Genomic DNA, 13,178 nt, shown 5'->3' with positions numbered 1-13,178 from the left:
TAAATATAAAATGATCCCAAGCAATAGCAAAGACCTGGAACCAACCCAAATGCCCATTGACGATAGATTGGACAAGGAAATGTGGCACATATACACCATGGAATATTATGCAACCATAAAAAATGATGAGTTTGTGTCCTTTGTAGGGACATGGATGAATCTGGAAACCATCATTCTCAGCAAACTGACACAAGAACTGAAAATCAAACACCACATGGTCTCACTCATAGGTGGATGTTGAACAACACATGGACACAGGGAGGGGAGCATCAAACACTGAGGTCTGTTGTGGGGGGGCTAAGAGAGGGACAGCAGGAGAGTAAGGAGGTTGAGGAGGGATAACATGGGAAAAAATGCCAGATGTAGGTGATGGGGGGGATGGAGGCAGCAAACCACATTGCCATGTGTGTACCTATGCAACAATCCTGCATGATCTGCACATGTACCCCAGAACCTAAAGTATAATTTAAAAAAAGAGGCTAATATACATGACCTGAGTTTAGTTGAGTAATTTAGTTGCTTTATTAAAAATAGAAATAGAAAAAAATAGAAATAAAAGAAGGCAAGGGAGAGAAAGGAAGAGCAAGAAGAAGAAGGGAAAGGAGAGAGTAAAGGAGAGAAGAAGGGGGAGGGGAGGAGGAGGAGGAAAAGAAGAAGGAAAGGAAAAAGTAGGGGGTGGGAGGATGAAAGGGAGATCAGGGAAAAGTCTATTGCAGTAATTACAGCAAAAGTTATTTTGACTTATGCCGGAATGGCTGAAATGGAAGAAATTAAGTATTGGTTGGCCTCTGAAAATAAAGTCCTCAGAAATTCTTGAGAGGTATAAGGAAAAAAAATAGATAACCTCAAAATTTTTGGTCTAAACAACTGTAAAATAGTTGCCATTTTCTGCAATGAAGAGTCATTAAGAAAAAGTTAGAGAAAGATCAGAGTTTGGATTCACAGCTGTTAAATGTAAGATGCTTATTATACATCCAAGTAGAAGATAAGTAGGTAGGCATATGCGTTTGAAAAACATAGAAGAGTTCCAGGCTAGAGAAGGCCTTTGGAAGTCATTATCAGATAAGAAGAAACTAAATTACTTTGCCAAGAGAATGTATAAAGATGGGGAATAGAAGAGTTCCAACCAATGAGTATTTTCTGTGAAAATAAAGATGTTGTATAAATATCAACAATATTCGAAGAAAGACAAATTCTTGAAAAACACAAATTGTCAGATGGACATAAGGAGAAGCAGAATATATGAATAAGAAACATAAAAGGAAAAACGAAAATGTCCACAGTAGTACCATTCATGAAATTCATACTGAAATAACCCATAGCCTAATCCACATTTGGTACATTCATATAGTACAATATCATAAAGCAATGAAAATTAGCAAAATCATACAAGAAAACAACAGCTTATGTGGACTTCACAGACATATTCATCAGGAGAGGCCCCACTTGTACTAAACAGTTCTAGTTTTATTAAGTTCTCATCTAGGCAAAACTAAATTACAATATAGATATTAGAATATTTGTTTCCCTTGTGTGCTGATAATAACAGGGTATGCTGGTGTGTTAGTCTGTTTAAACACTACTATAAATGACTTCTTGAGACTGGGTAATTTATACAGGAAAGCAGTTTAATTGACTCACAGTTCTGCATAGCTAGGGAGGCCTCAAAAAACTTACAATCATGGTGGAAGGTGAAGGAGAAACAAATACCTTTACACACGGTGGCAGGGAGTGGGAGATGTGTAACACTTTTTTTGTTTTTTTTTTGATGTGTAACACTTTTAAACTTTCATTCACCTATCATGACAAAATCATGGAGGAAACCACTTCCATAATTCAATCACCTCCCACCAGGTCCCTCCCTTGACACCTGGAAATTACAATTCAAGATGAGATTTGGGTGAGGACACAAAGCCTAGCTATATCAGCTGGCAGTGCTTTCTCCTTTGATCCGGGTTTGATTACTCAAGTGGTTTTATTTAGTAATCATTTATTAGATTTTACAGTTATTTGCAATATTATACACTTTTCATGTTAAACTTCTAACACTTATTTTTAATTATTAAATAATCAAAACAATCAAATAATGAAACCAACTAAAAATATATTAAAATTGTATTATGTGGAGACTAGTCTTATGAATTATTAAAATATTATATTAATCTACTATAATTAAATAGAACTTATAGTGGTATAATACTTGTATGTCAAGAAAAAGACAGAACATAGGTACCTAATGGGAGATGTAAAGTTATTAGTAGACATGATGGGAAGGTGAAATATACAATATGGCTGCAGAAAATGTCTTTATAAGAAAATACAAACCAGAAAGAATGGATATGATAAACCTCACTACATATATTTTGAAAATGTCTCAAAAAACAAAATCAAAACACAATAGAAAGATAGGATATATGTATTTGCAAATTATGATAGACAGATATATAAATTTTTATGGTTTGCTAATACAAATATTAACAACCCAATAGAAAAATACTTAAAACTGTAAACAGAGTCCTCAGTAAAAAAAAAATGCAAATATCTTTGAGAATAAAAAAAATCTTCAATTTGACTCAGGATCAGACTTTCATATTCTTTTTTGTATTTTGTTTTTTATTTTTTGAGATGGTGTCTCAATCTGTCACCCAGGCTGGAGTGCAATGGTGCTATCTTGTGTCACTGCAACCTCTCCCTCCCGGGTTCAAGTGATTCTCCTGTCTCAGCCTCCTGAGTAGCTGGGACTACAGGCATGCATCACCACATCTGGCTAATTGTTTTGTACTTTTAGTAGAGACAGGATTTAACCATGTAGGTCATGCTGATCTTGAACTCCTGACCTCAAACAATCTACCCGCCTTGGCCTCCCAAAGTGCTGGGATTACAGGCCTGAGCCACCATACCTGGCCAGTTTTTGTATTTTGTAAGTATGTATTTCCCATACAACATGAGAAAATTTAATGAAACTGGAAAACAGTTTTATTTTAATCAGATTTATAAATCTGATTAAATTTATAGATAGATTTATAAATCTGCACTTGAAAAATTTTTGTGTGAAAATTTGATATTATATTGTACAATTCCTGAAAGTAGCAGTGTTTCTATTTTACTCTGGGAAAGCTTGACAGGTCTTGCTTTCAATTTTTAAAATGCAGCAATCAGTAGAACATTTTATTTATATACACGCAGTTGTTAAACATTTGTGCCTATTACCTGTGATGCATGTTAGTGTATTCTGGTCTATCTAATCCCATTCCATTACATCTTCTTCTATTCTATCCTATTCAGATTTATTCAAATAATTGGTCATCTCAAGGTACTGAGTTGATGTCATCAGACTGTGACCCATATTTTAAATAATATTGCTTTATCACATGCTGAATAGGCTTTATTTAGTTAAAAAATGGATAAATATAATTTTTGGCATAGAGGAAGGATAGTATTATTTATGACTATTCAATTTGAAAGTCTAATATAGAAAAATGCAGCTGTGATCAGAATATTCCTACAGAAATATCAGTTTAGTACACAAACTTTTGGTTCAGTGAGTACATAATTGATTCAATTTAAGGTCTATGACATAAATGTGTACTTTCTAAAAGTTAATGAGCAGAATTAGTTATTCTTTTGAAAGAGACAACATTTTAAATAATTATGTCACACTTTAGAAGAGAACAAAAAAGTAGACAACATGTATATGTATCTTTTGCAGAAAATGATAATAATAATTTGGTATTAATGGCCCAAGTAAATGAACACATAAAGCTTTTTCAGAATTGCAAACTCAAAATTATAAGTAAAATAAGTATTAATGAAATTAAATAGGATGGTGGCAAGTAGTGTTTTTGTGCCAAAAACACAAAGTAAATCCTTTTACTCTCTGTTATTAAAATCATAAGTAATGACTTCTCATTGCACATCTAAGTATTAACATTTTCCTTGTTCTTTTTACCTATTTTTTGTTCATATAAGAATTGCCATGGTTCAAAGTTTATAGACATTTCATGTTGGCCATTTCCTACTTTCTGTTATTCCAAGAAATATTGTTACTCCAAAAAAGATCGGAAATGTCACTTCATATATTATATGAAGCCTTATATTATCAAGACTGCTATTGAAACATTAATTTATTATTGAGTAAATTTATTTCATATCACTAGAAAAATAGTGGGTATATTACTAAATTTAGCTTAAAATTAAAAGAGATTAGGCATGAAGCCATAACCTCTACATATCATGAGATAGGGAAAGGCTAACTGTAAAAGCCCTTTCGAGGATAGTGGCGAGAGTTGTAAGAGTTTGTGAGAATTGATTTCTATTATGTGCTTCTAAAAATAGGACTTAAAATGATTTCAGAAACTTTTAAATCACAATGTATATTTTCTTATATTAAAATCATCACATAATATAATGCCTTGGTAGTAAAATTGATAGATTAATGAAGGTATAACTCTTAGGAATGCATGAAATTATATATTTTGTTATTTTTGACATAAGCTCTATTTTTTACTTTGAAAAATGTTAAATCTATTAAAAAAGTTGTAGTAAAAGTTAGATTTTAATAACAGTCATCTAGTTCATACTAGAAGTCACCAGTTGTTAACTTTTGCCACATTTGTTTTCTCTCTTTTTGTGTAAATATTTAAAAGCAAATTGCTAAGGTGGTGGCTTTCACTTCAAAATATTCAATCATGAACCTTCTAAGATCAAGGACAATGTCCTTCATAACCACAGTTCCCTTTTCTCACCAAAAAATTTAACTTTGATAGAATAATATTATATGATACGAAATACATATTTAAATCCCCTAGTAGACCACAAAATTAGTTGCTACTTTTATTTAATATAAGTTGCTACTTTTATTTTAATATAAGATTTGACAAATAATTACACATTGCATTTGGTTGCATATCTCTTTAGCCTTTAATTCTCTTAACTTTCCAGACTTTCATGACATTGATATTTTTTAAAAGTTCAGGCCATTTGTTTTGTAAAATGCCTTATGATCTAAAATTCTTCTCATTAATTTATGATCATACTGAATTTAAACATTTACAAAGAATATCATAAAAGTGATATAATAAAATGTCAGTGTTTCCAGTTAATGGGAAGGTTAGTTGGTTAATCTGTGGTGGTATACTCTCAGAGAACAAGAATATCCGCTTCACAGTAACTATTCACACAATGGCTCAGCATCTATGGGTACTTGCCTACATCAATTTTTTACATTGCTGTCTACAAATTGGCTATGCTTTAATTATGTATTTTTTAATATTTATTCATTTACATTATTTGGTAAAGAAGCTTTCTCCCCCCATCACCACTTTGTTTTTGGCTTGTTACTACTGACTAAAGAAGTACTTTCTTACGCAATGTGCTTTAGTATATATTTGTGTTTCTATGCTGAATTTGTCCCAAATGTGGCTAGTGGAAACTCAAATTGACTTCTGTCTCATTTTATCTTTTAGTACTATCTTGTTTTCTAGCACAGGAATTGTTCCAATCTCATTTTGTTCTTTCTCTGCTGCTAAGTATCACTGGTTATAAATAAACACAAACTGAGGATTTAACTAATCTTATGGCTGATTGTCCAAGCTCAATTTATTACAAGGTCCATCTTTGCCTCAGTGATTTATCATCTGCTAAATCATCACATGTACATGAGTTTGTTTCTGGGTTTTCTGTGTGACTGATCTGCCTGTCTATTCATTTGCCATAACAACATTATATTAATTATAGAGGCATTATAGCATGTATTAATGTCTGATAGTGCTTGCAGTTTTCTTCTATAAATGATTATTTTGAAATTTCTGCATGTTCACTTCCTTATGAACTTTAGTATCCACTGTCTAATTCTGTAACAGTGCTTATCAGTTAAATTTGTAATCTAATTTAGAAAGAACTGACAACTTTATAATGGTGAGTCACACAGGAAAAGGGAATAACTATATTTATTCTAATTATTTTTGTATTTTTCATTCAGCTTTTAACTTTTCCTCAGATAGTATTTTCAAATTTCTTATTGAGTCCTTTCCTAAGTTTTCATTTTCTTGTTGCTATTGGAAATGAGGTATTTTCAAGTATTGGGTCATCTACTGGCTATTATCCTATATGTTAAGAACATTGGTAACAGGTTAATTTTTTATCTTGCCCCCTTACTAAATATTTTTATAATTTAGTTATTGTACTATTGATTGTCAAGGATTTTGAAGGTAGACTATAAAACCATATGCAAATAGAGGGAGTTTTACTCTTTTACTAATTCTTATGAGTCTAATTGAGTATCTGTAGTAACGTGTTGAGCTGAAGTGGTAACAGTGGTCATTTTTGCCTTGTTTGTGATCCCATTGGGAATACCTCTTTTGGTTCCACATTAAATAAGATGCTGTATAGATATTTACCAGTCATGTTAAGTAATTAGTTCTTATATTCTGACTGTTTTGTACAGGAGTAGATTCAGATTTTGTTGGAGATACTTTCAACATCTACAGAGATAATACTTTTCTTAGATCTATTTACATATTTATCATAAATTTGGGGTTCTTGAGTAAACCCTGAATCCTAGAATAAATTTCACATGCTAATGATGCATTTTCCTAAAATGGTGTTATAGTCCATGTGATAACTTGTTTTTTTTTTTTTGAGATGAGGTCTGTCTCTGTTGCACAGGCTGTAGTGCAGTGCCATGATTCTCTGCCTCCTAGGTTCAAGCGATTCTCTTGCCTCAGCCTCCCAAGTAGCTGGGATTACAGGCACACAGCACCATGCTCAATTAATTTTTGTATTTTTAATGGAGACAAAGTTCACCTTGTTGGCCAGGCTGTTCTCAAAGTGCTGACCTCAATTGATCTACCTGCCTCACCCAGTCCTCAAAGTGCTGGGACAACAAGCATGAGTCCCCCTGCCTGGCCCATTTGATAACATTTTATTTGATACTTTTTAAGTGACATTCATTAGTGATATTGTCCTATAATTTCATTTGTGTGTATACTTTTTATCAGATTTAGAAACTCAAACATAATATATTGGGGAAAAAGTATTAGGATTTTTCATTTTTTTCAGTGTTCTGGAATAATTTATACAGAGTTGATACTGTTTTATAACGTTTTGCTAGAATTTATAAAATAAATTAAACCTGACACATTTTTATAAGATGGGGCTATGATAACTTACTCTATTATTTCTGTGGACATTTGTCTCTTTAAGCTTTTTCTTCCTAATGAGCCAAATTTGTATTTCCAGCTTTCGCCATTCTGAGTCAGGGGTTTTCATAGTCTTCTCCTATCATTCTTCTAATTGTTTTCCAGCTTTGCTTTTTTTTTTCACAGGTAATTAGTCTCAAGTAAAAGAATATTTTCTTCAAAAGATTTGATGTGTCCTAGAACTTGCAAAATTTTGCTGAGGTTTTTGGCACATAGATTTTATTTTGTTTTATTTTTTAAGGAAAAGACATTACATTTTTCTCACTTTTGTATTAATGATAGTTCAAAAAGAAGGAAACACATAGGCTCTGTGTATCATCTATGATCATAATTTAAAAAACTTTACTTCAAAGGGGAGAATGATATAATCAACAGAAAAAAGTGTGTCAAATTCATGCTTACAAGAAAATAGTGGTCTTTGTTACCAGTTGTGCCTAGAAACAATTTGAACTCCAAAAAACAGAAAAGGAAGAAGAAAAGAAACTTTTCCACCCATTTTACTATTATACTTCCTAAATATGTTACTAGATCTTCTTTGTGACCTGTTTTCTCTCTACGTAAGAGTAGACACTCTCACATGAGATGGAATAAGAGAAGTGGTAGCAGATGAGGTCTGATGGTCTTTTTCTAGCAACAACATTTATAAATACATGTATATAATCTTAGCCTTTCTAACCTATCAAAGATGTTTATGGATGATATCTATATGAATGTATCCTTAAACCAATAAGAAAATAAGAGTACACAATGTTTAAAGTTGACTTGCTTACAGAATTTGAAATGCAAACTGAAGACATCTCCATTATTGCAAAAGTAGTCAATGTTTCAGAAAAACCTGTAACTAATGATATGGTAAAATTAGGTATTAACAATTATGAGACAATCAATTATCTGGTATTTATTTACTTCATAATTAGCTACTTAATAAGATGATTTTTAATCCTTATAAAATACTAAAATACATTTTAGTCATAATGATACATTTATATTTATTCATAATAGCTATTTTCTCCGTATATTAGTGCCATATCTATGTATTTGAAAATATATTTATACTAAACTACTGCTAAGTATCAATCAGTAGATTCATCAATGACCCGATAACAAGAGTGGGAGATCGGATACTCCATATTTTATGTGCATCTTTTTTTTTCTTATTGCTTCTCTGAAAATCGTAATTATTTTTTCTGAGTTCCGGTGTGATGCAAATAAAGCTTAAGTCTTCTTTGACTTAAAAAATATGGAAGAGAATGAATATTTGCGTACTAGACCACATATCTCAAGTTCTAATACTATCTGAAGAATGATATGAAAATATTGACATTTAAATTAAGGCTAAAAAATTCTAATAAAGACTGCTATTGATTCATAAAATATTATCGAATATTAAGAACAGAGTTGCATTTAAAGCGCCTTACCGGATAAAAAACAAAAAAAATGAAATATTAAGTCCATAATACAAAAATTGACAAAATTTTTGGTCAGTATATTCTGTTCAAGGTACAGACTTTGAAATTTTTTAAAAATGCATTATTATATTAGCTTTGTCATTTTTAGCTGTGTGACACTGAACGTTATTATTTTTCCTCACCTGTAGAAGGTACGTTAAAACCTAATTTAAAATATAAATTTAATTTTTTAAAGCAATTAATGTGGATTTGCAAGCATGCAGTAAGTACTTAATGAATATTACAGTGCAAAACTATTTTTACTTTCAAAACAAAATAAAATTAGATTTCTTGAAACACTGAATTTCTTAAGTGAATTTGAACTATGTTAATTCTCAATAATGTGTTTATGTGATGCTTTTTAGAATATATTTATTTCACTATATTCACAGTAGCTCAATAAATTAGATATGATCTTTTGCATAAGCAGAGTAAATATGTTTGGTATTTACCTAATACCAAATACATTTTTAAATACATTTGGTATTTAAAATTTTGTTTAGAAACATACAAGAAAGTGATGACTGTCATTTTTAAAACATAAAGTAACTATGGTATATGATACACACTATAAAATGTACATTATTATTTGATTTACCACATAGCAAATTTTGTTTAGTCTTGGAAAAGTATATTGCACTTTAATTAAGAAAATGTTTAGAGAATCACAATGCTGAAATTTTGCTTTCCTAATTAAAATAAAAAGCACAGTAAGCTGTTTTATTAGTAATGTGAATAATACTATTAACAGCAGCTAATGATTTAAGGGAGTAAACTCGGAATAGCGTGAACTTTAGTGCACAGTACACAAAACAATAATGAAATGGATACTAATCGATTATTTAAAGTAGGATAGATTAGTTCATGGTTGCCAAGCATTTCTATAAAGATATGTAACACAAAGCAAAGCTTTGTTACATATTCCAAAGCCCCATTTCTCGAAATCAGAAATTGTATGCTTTACCAAAATTGGAATAATGTCATATATTAGAAAGATAATGGAATTTTTGCATGTGTGTGGGTGCACAAGAGAGAGGGAAAAGTGCTCTGACTTTACCAGAAGAATGCACATGTAAATATATGCTCAATATTCTGCCACAAACAAATCTCAGCAGTACTAGAGTTTTTCCCCCAAAGATATAATACCACAATAGCTATACTGGTAGATAGTGCAATTATTGTGGCATTACTTTTTAAAGTGATGGACAACATTAAACTGACATTGTCAACAGAGGCTGGTTGGATAGCTTTTAATATAATTAGAAAAAGAATTATTATGTAGTTAATAAATATATCCAAGATATAGTATTAAGAGGTAGGGGGAAACAAAATCTGGAATAGTTTATGTTATATACTGCTACTTGTAATATCCACCTATAATTTTAGAATACTTTAAGGACCTTCATAAGCTGTTTCGAAGGTCACTTGGGAAGCTAAGTATACATACTTTAAGTGAAAGTGTTTCAGTTCCAGGCTATATCGATTATTACAAAAAAGCCACATATAAATGCTTAATATCTTTTTTGAATGTAGTATATATATGAAACTGTTAATAGTGAGAAGTTGGCAAAGCAAAATGTTAATGTTTATTTTTATCAGTAACAAAATCAAATTATTATTTGATTTTTAAAATCTGTTTATCAGTAGATAACTTAGTTTTTAAAATAAAGGACAGAGAGAAACAATATTTATTTGCGTCATTAACTAATATGCTTTAGTCTGTTCTAGGTAAACAGTTTAATATAAACCTGAATTTATTTAGCTTGAAAAAGAACAAACTAGTGCCAATCAAGAATTACAAGTCAGTTAATTTAACAATACTACAGTTTTCTAAATTACCCTTTGTTATATAGACACAAATTAATTTCTTCTTACAAGTATTTTATCACTTAAAACGAGGTGAATGTGAGGAAAATCTATAGTTCTGTAAATCCATACTTAAAATTTTATAGAGGTCATGGCGAGGCTTGGTGGCTCATGACTGTAATCCTAGCACTTTGGGAGGCCTAGGCGAAAGAATCTCTTAATTCCAGGAGTTCAAGAGCAGCCTGGAAAACATAGCAAGAACCCATCTCTACTATATATATTAGCTGGATGTGATGGTGAGAGTCTGTATTCCTACCTACTAGGGAGACTAAGGAGAGAAGATGGCTTGAGCCCACGAATTTGAGGCTGCAGTGAGCTACGATTGCACTAGTGCCCTCCATCCTAGGTGACAGAGTGAGACCCCATTAACAACAACAGAAATTCACTATTGCCTAGCATGAATAAACTCTTATCCTTGAAAACATCTACGACTAGCCTTAGAGATTACTAGATCATATCCTGATAGGATTCCAAAACACTCTCTAGAACTAAAATATCTCTGAAATAGACGTGAAACATGCGAACACAAAAGGATTTATTTTTAACATTCTTCTGCTGTGGAAGTCAGAGGCAGGTTGACAGGCTTTGGCATAGTAAAGCTTAGACTAATAGATTCACATCAGCTTTTTTGAGGATTTTCAAAGTGATTTTCATTCCTACTGAAAAGAGAACAAAAAATTATTGTCATTTTCTCTTGTCTATACACACACACACACACACACACACATTCTTGTATTGAACTAGACTCAAATTGATCTAAGGAAAAAGAATCTGTGCTAATCAGATTCTAGAATTTGAATGGAAATTTAATATATGTTAAACTTATTCCTTAGAAACTCACCAAAATACATATAGATGACAATAAGAACCAGCATGTTTTAAAAACATTATGAGAAAAAGGAAATATTTTAAGTGAATTTTTTTTTTTTTTTTTTACTTTTACAGATTGAGCATCTTCTATAAGAATTCTCATACTGAATACATATGCATATATACTGGAAGGCAGGATATGTAAGTAAGTATTATGGTGCAAAGCTTCAAAAATAAAATCTCTTAAAGTCAAAAGTTCATTCCCACACTAACATAACTGGAATTTTTTCATTATCAGTAATTATAAAGGGCCTGGCTACCATGTTTGTGTACTAACAAGTTGACCTTCCATGACCTCCTGGATACTGGTGGAAGACATGAGATTCCAGGTAAGAAATACATATGTTTTGATTAATCAAGATTAATGTTTCATTTCATTAGTTTTGGAGGTGCAGGTGGTTTTTGGTTACATGGATGAGTTCTATAATGGTGAATTCTGAGATTTTGGTGCACCCATCAGCGAAGAAGTGTACAGTGTACCCATTATGTAGTCTTTTATCCCTCACCCCACTCACAACCTCCTCCCACCCTGAGTCCCCAAAGTCTGTTATATCACTCTGTATGTCGTTGTGTCCTCATAGCTTAGCTCCTACTTTTAAATGAGAATATACAGTATTTGGTTTGCCATTCCTGAGTTACTTCATGTAGAATAATGGCCTCCAAATCTATACAAGTTGCTACAGAAAACATTATTTCATTTCTTTTTGTGACTGTTTACTCCTCTACTGATCATTTCTTTTGTTGTTCAGAAACTTTTTAGTTCAATTAGGTCCCATTTATTTATTTTTGTTTTTATTGCATTTGCTTTTGGGGTCTTGGTTATGAATAGTATTGCATGTGTACATATAGCACATTTCCTTTATCCACTCCTTGGTTGATGGGTGCTTAAGCTGGTTCCATATCTCTGCAGTTATGAATTGTGCTGCTATAAGCATGTGTGCATATATGTCCTCTTTACATAATTCTTCTGGGTAGATACCCAGTAGTGGGGTTGCTGGATTAAACAGTAGATCTACTTTTAGTTCTTTAAGGAAACTCCATACTGTTTACCATAGTGGTTGTATTAATTTACATTTACACTAGCAGTGTAAAAGTGTTCCATTTTCACAACATCCATGCCAGCATGTATTGTTTTTTGACTTCGTAATTATGGCCATTCTTGCAGGAATAAGGTGACATCTCATTGTGATTTTAATTTGCATTTCCCTGGTGATTAGTGATGCTGAGCATTTTTTCATGTTTGTTGGCTGTTTGTACATCTTCTTTTGACAAATGGCTATTCATGCCCTCTGCCTAGGTTTTGATGGAATTATTTGCTTTTTTGTTTATGTTTTTGCTGATTGTTTTAGTTCCCCATAGATTCTGGATACTAGTTGTTTATCAGATGCATAATTTGCAAATATTTTCTCCCACTATGTGGGTTGTGTGTTTACTCCTCTACTGATTATTTCTTTTGTTGTTCAGAAACTTTTTAGTTCCATTAGATTCCATTTATTTATTTTTTATTATTGCATTTGCTTTTGGGGTCTTGGTCATGAATTCTTTACCTAGGCCAATGTCCACAAGATTTTTTCCTATGTCATCTTCTAAAATTGTTATGGTTTCAAGTTTTAGATTTAAGTCTTTGCTCCATCTTTAGTTGCTTTTTATATAACGTGAGAGATGGGGATCCAGTTTCATTCTTCTACTGGTGGCTTGCCAGTTTTCCCAGGACCATTTATTGAATAGGGTGTCTTTTCTCCAATTTAGTTTTTATATGCTTTGTTGAAGATCAGTTGGCTGTATCTGGCTTTAT

Source organism: Aotus nancymaae, unplaced genomic scaffold (assembly GCF_030222135.1).
Source record: "Aotus nancymaae isolate 86718 unplaced genomic scaffold, 86718_ANA_hifiasm-v0.15.2.pri h1tg000062l, whole genome shotgun sequence".
Lineage (NCBI taxonomy): Eukaryota > Metazoa > Chordata > Mammalia > Primates > Aotidae > Aotus > Aotus nancymaae.
This window is presented reverse-complemented; position numbering follows the sequence as displayed.